This window comes from Oxyura jamaicensis, chromosome 3, assembly GCF_011077185.1.
Source record: "Oxyura jamaicensis isolate SHBP4307 breed ruddy duck chromosome 3, BPBGC_Ojam_1.0, whole genome shotgun sequence".
In the NCBI taxonomy this organism is placed as follows: domain Eukaryota; kingdom Metazoa; phylum Chordata; class Aves; order Anseriformes; family Anatidae; genus Oxyura; species Oxyura jamaicensis.
This window is the reverse complement of record NC_048895.1, coordinates 40,702,144-40,720,753: the sequence shown is the minus strand read 5'-3', so window position 1 is coordinate 40,720,753 and position 18,610 is coordinate 40,702,144. Positions and strand designations below refer to the sequence as shown.

Sequence of the window (18,610 nt, the reverse complement as noted above, 5' to 3'; positions counted from 1 at the left end):
CCAGGACCATACCGCAGTGTCCACCTACTATAGCTCATGAAAATTCCTTATTCCCAAGATCTTCAGGAGAATCTCCTGATGGTATCGTAGAGACAGCGAAGAGAAGAGGCAGGAGTAGAAGGGATATGTATTATTTCCTGTCTGGAGTGCTCACTGGTTGTAACCCTTTTATTGGATGTTGATTGCATGAAATCCTTTGCCTTCATGACAAATGCATTTCATCTTTGCTGCAGACACAGATCTCACAGTTTTTTTCCTCTGAAGTGAATTAGTTTTGCATCATAGTGCAAAAGACTTTCTTGGGAGACAGCAGAGAGGTAATTTCCTCTAATCTTTTGATCTGTTCTTAATATTGTCTATGATGGAAGTGTTTTTGCCTTTTGCTGCCGCATAGCTTACTTGCAAGCTAATTGTTGAACCCTGTAACAGCTTGGAAAACCCTGCTTCTGTCTGTCCTTGCAAGGAAAGATTACTCATTCATCCTCCAGCTGTACAAGTCTGTCCCCTTTTGTAGTTTTCTGGAATACATATAAGTTTCTATGCAAAGATTATCTTTTAACCTGAGGTTCACCCGAGGTGATAAATGATGTCTTCCTTGTATAGCTTTCCCTGTGAGGCCTTGGATAACATAATGGCAGGGCTGATTTCTCCCCAGCACCTAATGCTGATGAGGAGCATCAGTGCCTGCAGATGCCCATGCAGATTGCAGGCTGCAGGCACAGGGCTGCTTCTGCAACGTCTCCTGGTTTGGATTCCTGGCCAGCCTGGAAGTAAGAGAACCAAGGGACTTTGGGTTGTCCCAGATCTGTTTCAAATACTAGCCTAAAACACAAACAAGAGGTTTACTCTTGTAAGGATAATGCTCTGGATGATGAGGAAAAAAAAGGGGGGGGGGTGGGGGGGGGGAGCAGAAACTAGCAGTGTCTTTGCTTGGCAGCCAGGGCTCTGAGTGTGAACTTGGCAGTGTTAGGCATGGCGTTCTTCTTTTGGCGACAATCCCCTGCCCATGGGGTGGGTCTGTAATACTACCTAGAGCAATAGGCAACTTAGTTTGCCACTCTGCTTTGCCTTGGGAACCCTCCTCTAGTTGAATCTACCCTGTTGCTCTGCTTAGGATGGATTCTCTTCATCTTCCGTGCATGTTACCTCAGTCCTGCCACCCAGCAGCAGGTAAATTTTGTGCCTATGAGAAAATGCCTGTGGTAGGGCAGCATTTTTCATTCTTCTCTGGCACCAAGATCTGAAATTAAAAAATGCAAATATAGCTAGTGGGACCTTTCTTCCTCCCCAGACTTCTCTGTTTTATAATCCTACTGTGCTTCTTAATTAGTACATTCCTTCAAGTTCAAACAGTTATTAGATTTTTGTGAAAATAACTTCTCTGGTTACTAATGGTAACTACATTTCTAGGACTGTAACACATTTGTACGGCATATATCTGAAGTATTCACTATGCATGTCCAAATAAACTCACAGCTTTTTGTTTCTTTGGGGGTTACTTGCAGACAGCCCACGCAGAGTACAGCATTAAAGGTGATATACTACTTTTAGCAGTAGTCTTTCCGTGCGCTGTGCCCCTACTTTTGGTGAGGGACACACACCCATCACGGCATTGTAGCCTTTCTGTGCTTATGTGGCTCCATGCTAAACAACAGCCACGCTTCACAGCAGCAAACACCAAATATATCTAGTAGTAGTGCAAGCTGAATTTCTTGTCTGAGCTCTGAAAAGCATAACTGAGGGCCAAATCAGAGCAATCACAAAGTGATTGCAACAGCCAGACAAAATGGCTGAGCGAGAGAGAAAAGGAGAAAAGCCCTATCATGCTTTGTGTGAAAGTCTTAACACAATTGCACCTAAAGTCCAATTCAAGTGCTTTGACAAAGCTTCTAAAAGTCAGAGCGGCAGTTTCTATCACTATTCCTTGCTTTTCTACTAGGGATCAAGCTAAAGAGGAGTGTTGAGATAGCCCACATAGTATGTGCAAAATCCATCAGTTCCAGTAGGAGTTTCTCATGTTTAGCATCATCTACCCGTTATGTATAAATGCAAGGACATAATGAAGAAGCAAACAAAACTAAATGTTTTATCACTAGAATTGCTTGAATAATTATTTTACTCTTGTCTTTCAGTTGTGAATTTTCTCTAAATAATGTGCCTCAGTGAAGATCTTTAGCGATATATTTTATGATGTCATACATACAAGTTATAAATATGATGTTCTGAACACCTACACATTTTTCCTATTGTTCTCATATCAATATTTTATCTGAAGATCAGGTGTCAGACAACTGTTCACAGATGACACAAACCTATGCTCTTTATTCCCTTGCTCTGGTTCTTTCATCTGCTCCTGAAAACCTCCTGCATTTCCCAGCCCTCCTGACATTTCAGTTCACCGCTGAAAAAGAGTGGCTTTATCAAATGCTTCCTGCTTTAGGACATTTTCTCTTCTGCTACAATTCCACGAACTTGAGTGGCAATACACCAACTGAGCATTTGGTGACTTACCCAAAGTTGCCTAAGCAAGAGTGAATTTTCCACAGATATAGGCAACAACCTTTCCATTGGCTGCTGTGGATTTTGCACCACCCCCTTAAGACCAGACTGTAAACACCTCACTTTTCTGTGGGTCAATATGCTTAGTTCACACTGTAGGTTTTTGCAGATACGCAAGAAAGCCAGATCTCCTCGTGCAAGTAGCAAATTTATACTAGGCATGTAACTCCTGCAATCCAACTGTAGGCTTGTGCCATAGACGATCACTGATGCAGTAGTAGTACACAGAAGCTCCATGTAAATACAGTACAATATTGAGATACCATCATAATGAGATTGTTAACAAGCCTATTTAATACTAATAGATCTGATAGTGCTTCATCTTTGCTTTCTTACCAACTTAGACGGCTTGCAGACAAGCCAGCCAGGCACCATGCATTTTGATTCCTTTCCTCTTGCTTTCTACTATTAATTGGACATGTAAGTGATCTCTCATTTGTCTCATAATCAGATTTTGATGTCCATCAAGTGTTGTGATAAATTGCACAAACATTGGCAGTGTTTGGATGTCCAACCTAGCTGTTCTGAGTGCTGATCGGCTCACCTTAAGCAATAACAATATGGTAAGCAGAGCTTCCAAAGGGTGGGAAGGAGCCTTTCTGCTCCACTCAAATTTTTTGAGCATGTCAACAGGAACAGCAGAGAGAGAAGTACTTGCACACAAATTGTGCCTAAAATCACCACCAAATGCTTCAGGAGCCCTGAGGTCCTCACCCGGGGTGGCTGGGCAAGGCCTTGTGGTCATGGAGCTCCCGGGTGCACAAATCTCCTCTGGCTCCCTAAGTGCCCACAGCAGGCTGGCGTTGGTGCTGGGTACCTGTGCCTAGCCCAGGGATACTAGTGTTTTGTCACAAACAGGTTCTCTGCAGACAGCAGAAGCTGCCCATACAGATATTTTGTAATTTACTGCCACGCTGTTTTCCACACACAACAGTTCATCCGCATCAGTATGCACTTTCCTCATCTGCTGTCATTTGGAAGTCTGAGCTGTATCTTAGTTTGTAAGCATCCAGAGTTCAGCTGCGGTACTGCTTATTTGAACCTTTTGCTTCCCATATTTGTCTCATGAGATTTAAAGGCATAAAATAAACGAAAACAAATACTGTCTAGCAAAGCAATAGGCTACATTCTTGATCATAAACCTGCAAACATCATTACAAAGAAGAATGATAAAAAATGAAGACATGAGATTAAACCAAATATATGTGTGAAATATTCTCTTCTGTAAGCTGTCTTCTAAACCTTTTCTGAGACATGTCTTGCTATAGCCAAGGGCTAATCAACAGATCAAGGATGCTGCACTGTAGTCTGTAGTACATTGTGGGCTCTCCACACAGAGTCTTTGTGTTTGAATTTCTCTCTCTAATACTTAAAGAGTTGTCAGGATGACAATGTGTACAAATGATATGTCAAAGCAATTCTAGGACCTCCGCTTTCTTAATAATCCATTTAGGGAAATGTGTTGTATTTGCAGCCTGACTTGGCTGCAGATGTGCTTGGGATATGGTAATGGATGTAACGAATGTGCTTGTTACATACGTCAAGCCTGTCTAGGTTGGGCAGTGCAAAGCCTCTCCTCACAGGAGATGTGAATTTTTACAACAGCCGTGCTGCAATTACTGATCACATTGCAGTCTCTTTCTGTCCCAGACATAATTATTTGTAATGTGAACATTTCCTCACTTCTGTAGGAAACTACAATTTACATATTACAAAAGGCACTACCTGTACAGTGCTTTGGTCTCACAAATATGCTTAGAAGAAAGAACTGTTGCCGGCTATCAAGAATATGGGATTAAAAACATATAAAAGTGACTTAGTATTTTTAGTCCCTTATTTTATTTCTCTGACTTCTGTCAGAATTATTTTCTAATTTACTATTGGCTAATTGACTAATCATATCAAATTTAAAGAAGCATCTCTAACAGTACTAGGTTTAGCTGTTGTGGCCAGTTTGATCTGTTCTTTCACAGAACAGATTCAGCAGGAACAGGAGAAATGTAAGATGGGGAAAAGACCGCAGAGAAGTTGCAGAATGAAGAGAAGGATGGAAATACAGAGTTATTTCATTTAGAGAAATGTTATATAGGGGAGGGTAAGGTGAGTCCATGAAAAATAAAAAATGTTTTAGGGACCACATTTCAGACTTCCCCTGGTTGTGAATTCTCATTAAACAAGAACACGAGGAATTGTAATTGTTTACTTACCTAGCAAAACGGAGAGGCAGCAGCTGTGAAACTAAAAGTAGTATTTTTAATACAGTGCCATAAAGCTATGCTGAGACCAGTGGGGCTCAGGAGAGGATGGGAATTTTTTGGGTGGAGTTACGCTGTATTCCCAACAACGTCATCTGAAAGAAGGAGAAACCCATTCTGTGAGGTTAAATCAAATAGATGGAGGGAGGGAGGCTAGCCTGCATCAGTAAAGTGCTGATGGATGTTCTCAGCCTTAAATATCTACATAAACCCATTCAGCAAAACACTTTGTAAGCAGATACAGAGCTCTGAAGATGTGCTTAAGTCAGTTGAATCTGAAGCTTTGTTATTTGGCATTTTGCATATGTACCTATGCAGTTTTACGTAGCATGAGGCCTGGAATTCAAATATGTTGAAGGGTAATGTCAGCAGCAACCATCTAATCCATGAAAACCAGACTACAGTGTAGCAGAAAAACATGTAAAATATATACATCAAAAGACATAACATTTGAAAGCAATTGTTGCATTGACATTGCCCTGATGTCAGCTAATAAAACATCCAGTTTACTAATATGCATGGTTGAAGTTGGGAATTGGGCACATTACTGACACAGGAGACTTACAATGTGCTAATTGATGTGATTATAATATAAATGATTTTGTGCTATGCTCACTTTGTGTCTTTCTTGTGATTTTGAGGCTTAGTTCAATTCATTCTTGGGATCCATGGCAAATCCCAGTCTCCTTCACATTGAAATAGATGCTGAGGTGAGAAAGTATGAAAAGAAACTGAAGAACACAACAAAATAGACCCTTGGCTGAGATAAATAACAAACCATTCTGGCAGTCTTATTTGTTATCCACAGTTGTTTTGCCTTTCACATCCAGATGTATTTTGACTCCTGTTTTTTCAGCTTTTCTCTTATTTAGGCTCTCGATTCTCATAATCTTCTTTAGTGCTGAGCAGCAAGATTTTTTCCCACAAGGCTGGAGGATCGTCTCTGTTCCCTTTCATCCATCTGTACTATCTGCAGCAGACATAGCAGTGATTCCAATTATGGGATTTCTGTAGTCATTAACATTTTATAAATGAGCTTGTTTCTTCTTTGTCATGGTCCAATTCCAGCAGCAGGTAGTCTCACATTCCCCTCTATTACTGTCAAATTGGTAAGTATTTGGCATTCTGCACCCGGTGGAGTTGCAAAGAACCCCTCTTTCCCCATTTGGTACATTCATGAGAACCACATTTCTTAAATGTGGTTTCTTTATGTTTGTGTGCAGTGTGCAAGCAGGCAGGAGAATACTGGAATGTTAGTATCTCAGTGGCAAGAGATGCAATAATAATTTCTATTTGCTCTTACCTTTCACCCCAAAGTTTTCCAAATATTAAAAAAAAAAAAAACTCAGCACTGATCAAGCAGTCACTGGCAGTCATTTTGGGTAGTAATTTCAGCATACCAAACACATTGTACTTATTTTGGGTGGGAAATAATATATACATGTATGTATAATTTATATATAATTTCTTCAGCTAAAACACAGAAAAAAACACAGGAGATTTAAATATTTTCTTGTGCCTTATGCCAAATAGAGTAAGAAGAATGAAAGAGTGATATGAAAGGCAGGCAAAACACAGTTATCCTGGCTGTTGATGGTATATAATGACTTCCATACTAACATTTACAACAAGATCTATGGTGACTTTGGGTGACTTCCCCTGAAGCAGTGAAAACAATTTTGAAACTGCAGCCTCTCTGGAAATGAGACTGGGCAGTCAGAGCTTGTTGTGCAGCTCTGCACAATGAAATATAATCACTTTGCTGGTAATGCAGTAGGGTAGTAGAAGTACCTCTTCACTTAATAACTCTTCAGGACATTCTGCCCAAAAAGAAAATGCAATTAATAATAAGAGAGGTAAAAATCAATCTGAAATACAATATATATGTTTTTTTCACTTTGCATGCAATGATCCGAGAAGGGAGTGATAAGTGGAAATGGAATATCCACAACACAGGTGAAGTCCTTTTCAATGAATGCAAGGTGTTTCTGGTGGCATTCAATGATTAGAACATGTGATAAAGAGATGACACTATTGTTTAAGTGTGAATCTTGAAATAGATTCTTCCTGGTTGGCAATAAGGTATGACAAAGTTGTGTTTGATAAGATATGGAGGGGATAGGGATGTAATGAGATGAAAAATATGTAGCTTGGCTCAATATTAACATATTTACAATGATCAAATAGCATGTCACTGTCTAGGTGTTGTCTTCACTGACAATACTATCTGTTGGAGCAGGTGTATGATTCTCTGCAAGATAAAGAAGGCTTCTTTTTAAGTAAAGGGACTTAAACCAATAATCCTCCCACTTCGTAGGATTTAGACAGCAATAAGACACTAACTGGCAGTTAGAATGGGTGAAGTTTAATGTAGGTGGTATAGATTGAATTAAGTGCAAACAGCTTATTTTCTTATCTTTTTATATATTATACACTGCCAGAGGGGAGAGAGAGGGTCAGAACTCCTAAAAATACATAGCATTAATTTCGATGAAGCAGTGAGTATTATTATTATTGTTTTATGTATGCTGAAACACAGAAATTAAGGCTGTCATATTCATGTAAATGTTAAGAGCTGTAGTTTCGGGGATTTGTCTGCAGTATCTTCACACTTACTGGAGAGAGACTGGCCTATGGCATCCACACATGCAACCTGTCCAGACAGCAAAAGCATTATTATCTTTTAAATTAATTTTCAAGTATTTTTTTACACTCCTCAAGTTATGAAATGGATACAAGCTATCTGTGAATATCTTTCTGGATGCTGTTTTGGATGGAGCTCTGATGTATTTATCTCAGCTAAGTCAACTTGCACTCCCCTCCCAGAGTTCATCAAGTTACTATTTCATGTTATCCCTTTCAGAAGTCTTAATTGCATTAATGAGTTCTGTATGCTTCCGTGTGTCATCTGTCTTTGGATTGCTATCTTCTGCTGCTGCCCTGTTTGGTTTGGCACACACAGAAGTATCATTCAAAAAATGTCTCCCACAAATATGTCTTCAATGACCTTACTGTGCAAACTGATTGTGTGAGTAGTTCTTAATTGCTGCAATGACAACAACTATTCTGAGCTCCTGGTCAGCAAAACCAAACGTCCTTCTCCTGTTTGACTGGCACAAGTCTCAAGCTTAGTCAGGCAGTGGTCTTAGCTCCTTGTAAATTTAAAGCTGTGTTTTGAGTCTTTCATTTGTCTCACACAAGCCTTCCAGGCATGATTTTGCTTCTCACCTCACAACCTTCCTTGTTCATGCAGACAATCTGGACAAGAGCATAAGATAAGCTTTCCAATAGGCAGAAGACACCAAGAAATAGCTTGTCAATTCTCATATATAATCTTGTGCCTTGGGGAGTATGTATGTTTTTTCAATTAGATTTTCTAATGTTCCTTTAAATACAGTAGCTATGCCCTATACAGTGATTAAAGGCTTAAGTGAATAGGGCCTCAGAGGCCTTATAACCTTCTAGTCTTCTAGAAATGCATTTGCTTACTGATTTTCCCTTCTTTATGCATGTCTTGTTGTTGTTGTTTTAATCTCTTGAAAGTCAATCCTGGAGAAATGCCATTATTGGGGAAAAGACTGAGCAAACAGTGGGTCTTATATTTACTTCTGGTGGAGCGACGATTTATTCCTAAAAATGCCTGAAAGAGCCAGAGAGCCTGGCTCTGTCTAGAGCTGTGTTTTTAGGCCTCCATATCAATCATTAGTTTGTTTAACATCTTGCATCAGGTATGCTAATATCCATGGGAGGTTTAAATTGATGCTGTACATTGAAGAGCTATTCATTTTCAATGAGTTACTACATGAAACATCTATAAGTTACTTGCAAGGTGTTTTTATACGTAGTTAATCTGTAAAAAAATGCTTGGCATCTGTGCTATTTATTTCCATCAGGTGGCATGAGATCTAGATTTATGTTTCAAAGCTTTGAGGAAATGTATGTTGCATTGCTGAAGGCTTTAGGCTTCTATGGAAGAAATGCAGTTGATAAATATATGCTGCTGCCTGAATTATTAGACATACCTGAATTACAAGGCCCCAGCCACATTTGCCTCCTGCCTGTAACTACTATAAAAGGTACTTGTGATTTTAATTACTTAAAGTAAAATTCAAGTGGTTTGTTAATATCAACAGAACCCTAGGACAGAATTGTAGTAATGTTTTATATACAGTTCGAGGAACATCAGTGGAAATAATATGCAGGGCATAAATCTGCTTTCCTGCTGCTTCACGGTTCAGTGGAAATTTAACTTGAGGTTCAAACCTGAATCTGCTGGGAGTGGGAGAGGAAAGAGAAGCACAAACAGCCACCTCTGGGAGAAGGTTTCATTGCTCCAGGTCTCAGGGGAATGATTCTGCCATCACTGCAGAGGCTGGAACCTGCCCAATGAAGGTTCATGCCATCTAGAAGGAGATGGAGAGGCAAATCTTTTGTTCTCGGATCCCTTGTCCTCCCATCACTCAGGCAGCTGTCCAGTTCCTAGCAAAGATCAGAGCGTGTCTCATGCTACTGTAAATGGGACCAGGAGCTGATGTTCCCCCAGCGTTACAACAGCCAGGAGAGCCTCAGATCTCCTTGCCAGTCTCCTCCCCACTGGTCTTGCTATCCACGTGCCACCCAGCAAACACCCCTCTGGCCGTATCGGACAGGTGTACTTTGTGTTGCAAATCATCTGGATTCTCCAAAGAATATCTCCCGGTGGCCATGGTGAAAGGATTGAGCTGCAGCCAAAGAACAAGTTGGAACTCCCTTTGCGTAAGGATACATGCTAACGCCAAGCAATGCATTGTAGGACAAGAAGCCTCCTTGTCATAGAAAGCTGTGCTTTTGGTAGGTTGTAATTTCCTCCAGCTGAAAGGAACAGGACCCACTGAATTCCCATGCTTTGTCCCAAGTACAGATAGTCTTTCTTCACAACAGGCAGGTACTTCATTTTTTTTCTGAATTAGCCCAATATTCTTCTAATTTCTGATTCCATGCATGCTTTGTATTTTTCTTCTGATGCTTGTCTGAACTGTTTCCCGTCTGCATTAGTCTTATGCTGTCTTTGGTAGTCGTCTCTTTCCTTATCTATCCTGGACATTTTTACCTAAGGCTTTGCCCTCTTTTAGCTTTCCTATGGACACATAGCTTATAGTGACCCTCCCTCCTTCTCATCTATCAGCTAATATTTTTAATTTGTCTCCTTTAAAATTTAGTTTCCTTTTTAGCTGTTTCATTATTACTGTCCTATCAGCAATGACAGCTCCAGTGTTAAGCACATAGAAGCCAAGTTCCCATTAGTTCAAAAGAAAATCAACTGAGTCATGGGAACGTAAAACCATGTGTGTAATCTTATTACAGATATCCTTGGTACTGTTAATTAATGATCCAGATTCATTCCCCCAAAGTATTAGCTAAATCCAGTCTTGAAGTTGAGGGATTAGTGATAAGCAGCAGCAGCAGGTCTTTATAAAGAGCTGTCCTGTTATTGTGTAAAATACAGGGCTTACAGCATAGAATGACACATCTTCAATGCTTACAGCTATTGTCACATAAGCACTAAACTTGAAATTTCTACTCCAGCATTTTTTAAAAGTCATGCTTGTTTTAATAAAATCTGTACAGATTTAGCAATTACCAGCTAGTGAGAAACAGCAAGAAACCATTTTACTTGCTTTCTTCTCCTACTCCAAGAGAAAAACAGACAAGATCCACCAGTGGATATTCATGACCCTAGGAAGACTGTAGAAATCTCGAGGTATTTATGAATACCTGGAATTGCTAAAGGAGGTACTTCTTGGTCTACAAAATGCTATCTTCACTCTCATTTTGAAAACTCAGTTTTAGTGTACAGCTTAAAGATTGAATTATTCTTGCACTAGTGATGAACACAAATAACAATAGATTTACCCTATACACTGCTAATAAATTTGTCCTCTTTATTAAGAAGGGGTGATAAATTATGAATAGTAAGGTTGTTAGGTACACTCCAAGAGTTTAATAATAGTAACGCTTGGCTCTTTTCAGGGCTTTTCATCATAGTATCTCAAAAGCACATTAAGAAAGTAACTAAGTTATGTCCCAGGGTACTCAAGAGTAACTTGTGGCAGAAATGTAACTCATGCCCTTTGTTATGGTAAATGCAGAGCCTGAAAGAGAGTAGGAGGATCTTGATGCCACTGCTCTCAACACATAGCACAGTAGGTGCTTTTATATTTTGTAATATCCAGAGAGAACCATTTGTACCCCAGCATTCTCTGCCATTTCCCAGAATCTCAGGGCAGATATTCTTCAAGGAAACAAGCTCATATCGCTCCCTCATACTGTAGTATAATAGCCAGTGCCCAACTATATTAACATCTCCCTTAATAGCAATTGAAAGAAGCAAGAGAAGCCCCCCTAGAAAGAGGGAAGTAACCAGTGGGCTCAAGAGGAAGCAATTAGCCTCTCCAAGAATGGGAGACTGGAGTGATTAGGACTGCAGGGTAGGGAGGATATCATTACAAAGCACTTGGTGCTAAAAGGTTCATCCCAAATAATGCCTTTTAAATAAAATCTGCACTTGAAGCAGGAACTCAGTGTGCCAAACTGAATGGTCTCTCTGAGGGCAATCAGCCCAGCTACTCACTCACAACATTTCAGTTAAAGGTCCCAGGAAAATTAACTTGTTGCTTCTGTGGAGTCAACTTGCTGCTCTGCAGGACCTTGCTTGGAGCCCTGCAAGGACAGGCTTGGAAGATTTGAGATGAGGCTGTGCCTATGGCTTTATTCTTCAGTCTCATCTTGAATTCTTCTGGATTAGCACTGGTAGCGTGCACAGGCAGAATTTTAAAATCAGAGAGCAAAGGGTAGTGAGGTCTAAGAGACCTCCAAAAATCCCATTACTAGCTATTAAGGGTTTTGACTGAAATGAACAATAAGAAGAATTTTTTTTTTTTTTTTTTTTTTTTTTTCCCTGATTGTCAGTGTAGCTTCATAAATGGATGTGGCATTCAGTTCACATTGCAAGCTTTTTAGTGTTAGCACTGGGAAAATTTTGACAAAGAAAAGGCATGAGGAGGAAGGGAAAGACAACTCAAAGAAAAAAAAAAAAAAGAAAAGGAAAAAGAAAAAGAAATGCTGACATAAAAAGTAAGAAGACAAAGTGCAGAGTATACAGAGGAGAATGGCAAGAAAGTTATTATTTAAAGTTTTAAAAATCAGTTTTCCTGATAAAAGAGTGACAAAGGAATCTGTCTGAACCTGTTTTCTCATGCATCTTTGGATCTTGGCAGCAATTTTCTGCCTGGCAAATAACTGGCAAGTTACTTCTGTAGGCTGAAACTCTCTCCAGTCCATAGACCACTGGGAGTGCTTATATTCTACCTAATCATGTTTTAAGGAGCTGTCAGGAAAACAAATTTGACAGAGAGAAATGAATTTCACTCCAGAGCACTGTCCATAAAAAAGGTAACTCAAAACACAGAATAGATTTGATCAGAAGTGTCTTTACTTTTATTTTCTGAATGATCTTTGGATGACCTTTTTCATCTAATTTTTTGTTCTTTTCCTGCTTAATACTACTTGGGAAGGCAGTGCAAAATTCTTGTAAGTATTCAGGTGAGAAGGAGAAACAGATGTAATTCTGCCTTCAGTTCCCATGGCCTCTGCTTGTGTTTGAGACAAGGAGCTGATTTGCTTACTTAGCCTATTCTTAAAGAACGTTTTCTTTGAGGACATAAGCTTGCCTCACAGATTGAACTTCTTTCTTTTCTTTTTTGAGCTAGAGTCTGAACCGCGGATTTTTAATGCTGTTTTCATATATTCTAACTTCAGATTTTTGAACGTATTTGTTTCACAATGCTAGAAGTGTGAGCAATGGCCAAACATTGTCTCCTGGCCTTTGCACCTTTACAGGAGGAGCCAGCTCCTCCTGAGCTGGGATGTAACAGCAGAAGAGGTTCAGCACAGCTGTTTTTAATGGTAGAAAACATGCACAACTACATTTAAATGCACTTCACATCCAGTGTCTTAGCAAGGAGTGAGGTGGTAGTGAAGAACCTCACTTGTATAGGTGATGCCCAGTTATTTGTAATCGTGTATGTATCCTAGATAATGAGAAGGTTCAGAAACAGTTGTTATTTAATTGTTGATATTGATGGCATAATGATCTATTTTGTATGATTTGAGGTTAGAGAGGTCTCTTAGTTAGACAGCATTAAATATGGCTAGGCAAAAAAAATAATAATAATACCTGATAACCCCTGGAGACTCATTAGAAAAAAATGCCAGGCTGTGAAGGTATGAGGACTCTGCTTTCTTGTCTTCAACCAAAACCGCACAGGGAACTGCTAGCTTTGGAGATCAACATTTGAAATGGCTAAAAAGTGACAAGAGACAGGAGGAGGGTTGGTGGGGTTATCAGGAGCAGGTAGTGGTGGTGAAGAGCAGCTTCTTCCAGGAAAAAGTGTTTGAGCCTGCTGGAGTTTCCAGGGAATTACATGCTTTAAGACAGAGTCATTTGAAGTGTTTTACTGTTTTACTCCATTCTAGTTTCTGCTGTGTTCCCACCACTAATATCAAGAAATGCTGTATAGGTAAGAAGTCTGATCACAGGATTAGTTACAGGTCACAGCTCCTAAAGGCAAACCGTGCTGGTAATATGGGGATTGCTGAAAAATCACAGCTGCCACATGAGGGGTTGTTCCTGAGCCACCTGGTCCAAAAGTGTGCATTTTGGCTAAACTGCAGCTGTGCAGAGGCAAAAGCGCAGAGCCCGTCAGCTGAAGGAGCTGGATGGGAATCATGTAATCATGAAAACGGATGTGGGAATTTGCCTTCTATTCCCGGGCCTTTCACCTTTAAACACCTGCTGTTTGTCACAGGAGGCCCAATGGCCTTCAGAAAATGAACAGTCCCTGTCTTTTCTCCTGGATGTATATTTTTCAGGAAGAGTTGCCTTGGGCTAATAGCAATGCTCATTTCACCCATGTTGCTGAAGAAAATAAGGCTGAGACTGAGTGGCTCTGGGATCCCCTCAACTCCCAGCAGTTTGAAGCAGCTTGGCAAACATCCTTTTGTCTGATCCCCTTGTAAATGTAAGACCACATTCACGAAACGGCAGTCTCCTACCTGCCCATGGGCACTGCGTTATCTTTTCTGTAAAATTCAAAGTAAAATAAAAATTCTCAAAGTATTTCCCTTTCACAACAAGGTTAAGACATAAATGTTCCCTGACAAAATCCTAAAGCAGAAGTCTAAAAACTATAAGTTATACAGCCCAGTATTGAAACTGAGACCTAAACTAGTTTTTTTTTTTTTTAATTATTACATTTTGTGGAACCCACCAGGATTATTTGAAATGCAGGTGTTTTTTACGCACAAAACCAGGACAGTCTCTCAGAAAGTATTGGAAACAGTTAATATTTTATGAGATTTGGAAATAAAATTAATCAGTGCTGTCTCCTCCTGTAGTGCTTACAGCAGTTATAAACAGAAGGATTAGAAAAAAAGAGGCAGATACTCTCACTAGGACTTCACATCCATGTTGTCTAGGAACTGTTGGATATATGGTCATACATATAATCTGCAGCCTTTAAGACACCTCAGATTTGGCTTTGAAGAAAAAGCATTCAGGTATATCAGTCTCTGCTCAGTGTGGTCTCGTGCACACCTCTAGCCAGTCAGACCTTCCTTCCTCTTTCCTCCACTGTCTCGTTCTGTGAATTGACAATATCGTACCTAAAGTAACTGACCTGTTTTGGAACAGGGGAGGTTGGAAAGACATCATCCTTGCAGCCAGGCACATATTACAAAGAAAGACGTCTATGTGATTTTGACAGAAATTGGAATTTGCTTTGAGTGGATGATGGTTGTGAATACAGACAACGTGCAAACAGCATACTGGTGGCTGGCCACCAGGCAGCGTGGTGTAAATGCTTATTTCAAAATGATAGCAGGACAGCAAATGTCACTTCCAAAATAGCTATTATTTGAGTTGGAAGGGCATGTTTAACATGTTTTTTTAGTCAGGAAACAAAAGTGGTTTAGAAAGTTGTTAGACGGTAGCCAGACAAAACTAACACTGCATTCAAATAGCACAAGCTCCTCAGAAACAGACTAATAATTGCTTGTGGAGAATATTCAACAAATAACTTCAAGTAAACAAGAGGAAAGGAGGATCTGTTCCTGGACAGCTTGTGGGCAGAGTAGGTGTCTAGCTAATATTCGTGCATGTATGTGGCTCCTGGCAGATTAATTCCTTTGGCGTGAGATGTAGCCTGTTATGAAATTGGCTACACATGTACAAGTCCATACTCCATTTCCTTTAGGGTTGCTAGGCTCAACAGTGATTGCCCTCAGTGGTAAGGCAAGCACATAAATTAATAAATGTCCTGTTAATGAGTACACTAAATAGGAAGATATCTGAACTGGAAAAATACCAACTGTACATGTTTTTCATGTTGGTTAATCAAATTAGCTAATAGGATAAAAGTCGAGGGTTATGTCTATTAGACATAACTATGAGAATTTAGTTTTGTCTCAAATATACCAATCTACATCAATAAGAAGTCTTTCACAGACGTAGTGATGTAACCTGAGCTTAAAAAGCAAAGCAGCATGATGGCTGGGTGCTAACACCCACCCCACCCCCATTGACATGTTTATCTGTTAAAGAAAACAGCCAAACATAATTTCTTAATCTAAACTTTCAGGTAACTGATGGTGTGTATCAAAAGCAGCTCCATCAGACTTTACCACACAGAAGCCTGGCTGAGCAAATTCTAACTATCCCATCCTGGATTTCTAGTCTGACTCTGCTTTTTTCACGTGCCTTTTTCATCCTTGCTCTTGACTGGAATTGAAAGTCTTCTCTCCAGTTTTCAAGCTTCGAGTTTCCTCTCTAAATTTCTAAGCTGTCTGGAAGCCAAACATCCACCAGCTTCTCCCCTGTTGCCTCTTGAGTGCTGGAGGGGTGTTTTAAGGCAAAATAGCCATAAATTTTACTTGAAATGTTACCCTGAGTGCATTGGTTTTGCTTTCCTTATACTGTAAGGTGTTTACTATGAATTCAATTAAATGTAATCCAGCAGCAAATGTGTTAAGGCTTAGGGATGTGGGGAGGTTGCACTGCAATACAAGTTACAGAAAGTAACAAGCATGCTGCCAAACCCAGCTCTTACGTTTAGAGCCCTTGGAATACAGTCCTCAGACATACTATTCTTCATTAAATAAACACAACTTTTTGTTATTGTGGTATGTGGCTGATTTTTATGCACAGAGCAAGACAGGGGCTTAGCATGGATCTCTGGCTGTAAGTATTTGTGCCTGCAAGGGCAGCAAGAGAAATCAGAGACTGGTGGAGTTAAAATGCAGTGGGACTGAGGGTCAAGTACAGCCATATCAAACTGCATTAACCCTAATTAGCTGCGCTTGACACGTGTTGTCCAAATGATGTCCAAAAGCCAGCAAGCAGTCCAATGTCCTGCTCCCAATCTGGAACCAGTGTTAGCTCGATACCCGTTGCCCTCGGTTCCTTTGAAAGCTTCCCTGGGGAGATTAAACTGAGCATCAGGGAGAAGAGCCCCAAGCACTGTGGTTGTGCAAGGTGTCATCAGAGGGAGGAGGACGGGAGCGTGGGAGGCTGAGTTTTCTCCCGGCTCTCACAGCACCAGCTGGCAGAGGTGCACCAGCCTCTCAAAGCAGCGCGCTTGGCCGCCACCATCACCTAAGCTAGCAGAGCTCCAGCCAGCCACAGGAGATGGTTGCTGCCAGGAAAGTCTTTGACATCTGGAGTTCTAGCCATAAATAAAACATCGCAAGCTTGAAACCTGTTAACTGCCCTGCAAATCCTGGAATAGTAAATATATGCGTGGTTGAGTTAGAATAATATGCTATCAAAAAAAAATAATAATAACTCATCTCCTTTTCATCGTGATTCTTTATGTGAACCATGCTGTCCTCCAAGTAAAATAATGTGCTTACCGTGTCTTGCCTATAAAAAATGAGAGCATAAACCTTGCAGAAAGGGAAGAGTGTAAGTGCCCAGCAACAAAGAAGACTTTAAAATAAGTAGCCTTTAATTCGTATAAATGTCCTGGTGATGACAAGTTACAGGCAGAAGAGAAGTCTGATTTTCCTCTGCCTTGCACAGCCATTTGCCTGAAATTTGGATGTGAGATGCTGATTCAGTGGTTTCCTGCCTAAGGAGGCACAGCTCATCTGGGTTCTGTTCCTCGCTGGTGTCACTCAGTTAGCTCAGTCTGGGGAAGTTCCTTAAACTCTGTGGCTGCGTTTTACTCACCTGTGAATCTGAAGTTTCTTCTCAGAAGCAGTGTAAAATGAGTATTTTATACTGCACTTTGAAATCCTCACATACAAGGCACTAGCACTGAGAAATATTTTACGGACAGAACCAGCCACGGTGAGATCTGCCTCTCTTCATGTAGCTTCTTTCAAAGATCAGAAACTGTTTGGACTCCTAGATGAAACAGTCCAGTGAAACAAGGTGAACCCATGGTTCCCAACATGCGTATGATCTGTAACATCACAGGAAAATCAGTGGGTCAGATAATCCTGCTAGGATAGCCTGGAAATAACCATGAAAGCCTTTTTTTAATTATTATTTTTTATTTTTTTTATTTTGTCTGAGCTGGGCTTTTGTGGTCTTCACGCTGAGCACACCAATAAACTTTCCTAAAGAATCCTGTGAAAGGAACCTACTGATTTGTTGATACAGCTCATCCCAAGGGCTGATAGGAAATGCAGAGCAGCCCCTTGGCTTCATCAGCCTGCAGGTCACTAGACGAGACCTTTGCAAGCTAACAGTCTGGATCTGACCCCCAGGAAAGGTGGCCTCTTAAATACAAACAGCTGTCCAGCCTGCAGAAGGAAGGTGGCATTTTCCCACCGTTTGCTAACCAGTCTGCCAGGGCTGCTTTTCTATAGTGACTATATCATTAACAAATACTTCAGTGGTTGGGGAGTACTGCTGGCCGCCTAGGCTTGTTTGCAAAGTGCACTCCTGTTAATTTGACTAAACCTTAAGAACTGTGGAGTATTTGCATCTTGGTCTGCTAATACATCTCACGGCTATAACTGGTGAATGTGCTGTTTTCATAGCCACAGTAGAATTCAGTGGGAACCAAAAGGTGCTCAGCATCTTGCAAAATCTCATTCCTGGCTTACAGCTGTATCATTCTATTTTATTTTGTAATGTTTCATACTCGTTCATCACAATGTGTCCTCTCGTGGATCCACTGTATTAATTGATCTGTTAGTTAATATAAAAAAGCTTATCAACAGAAGGGGAAATCTACCACAACCTGTTGGTATGTCATGATTGGGGGTCTTAAAACTGTTTCTGAAAAAGAAACAAAAGGCTAGCATAGCAAGTTGCTGCATCCAGTTGTGAAATCTCCCGTTTTATTTAATTTCTACGTGCTGAGGTATTCTGTGCAATGCCTCCGGAGGAAGTTAGCAAGCTGTGCTAAGAAAGCCGCAGGGTACGTTTCTGCGAGTATCGGAGTGTTATCGATAGACCGCTGGTGCGTGCTCCCGGGCGCTGAGCACGGCTCCGGGCTCCCTGACGCCGCAGGAGCGGCAGGGCTGCGCTCGGGCAGGCAGCGATGAGGAGCCACCCGGCTGCCAACCGGCACGGAGCGCCGGCGGGGCTCGGCCGTGACGGGGAGCAGGGGGGCGGCGGGGGCTGCACCGGGGGCAGGTAGCGAGGAGCGGCTCGGAGGGCTCGCCCTGCGCCGGGAGGCGGCGGCAGGAGGCTGAGCGGTGCGCAGGGAGCCGGGAGCCCGGTCCGCAGCCACCCGGCGGCTCCCGGC

At 41.0% G+C, this 18,610-nt stretch overlaps 1 protein-coding gene across 5 annotated transcripts in view; it reads left to right on the top strand.

Moving 5' to 3' along the window:
• Positions 1-18,610, top strand: part of SLC35F3 (solute carrier family 35 member F3) — a 160,362-nt gene that overhangs the window by 86,940 nt on the left and 54,812 nt on the right. The gene's annotated exons all lie outside the window — the stretch shown is intronic.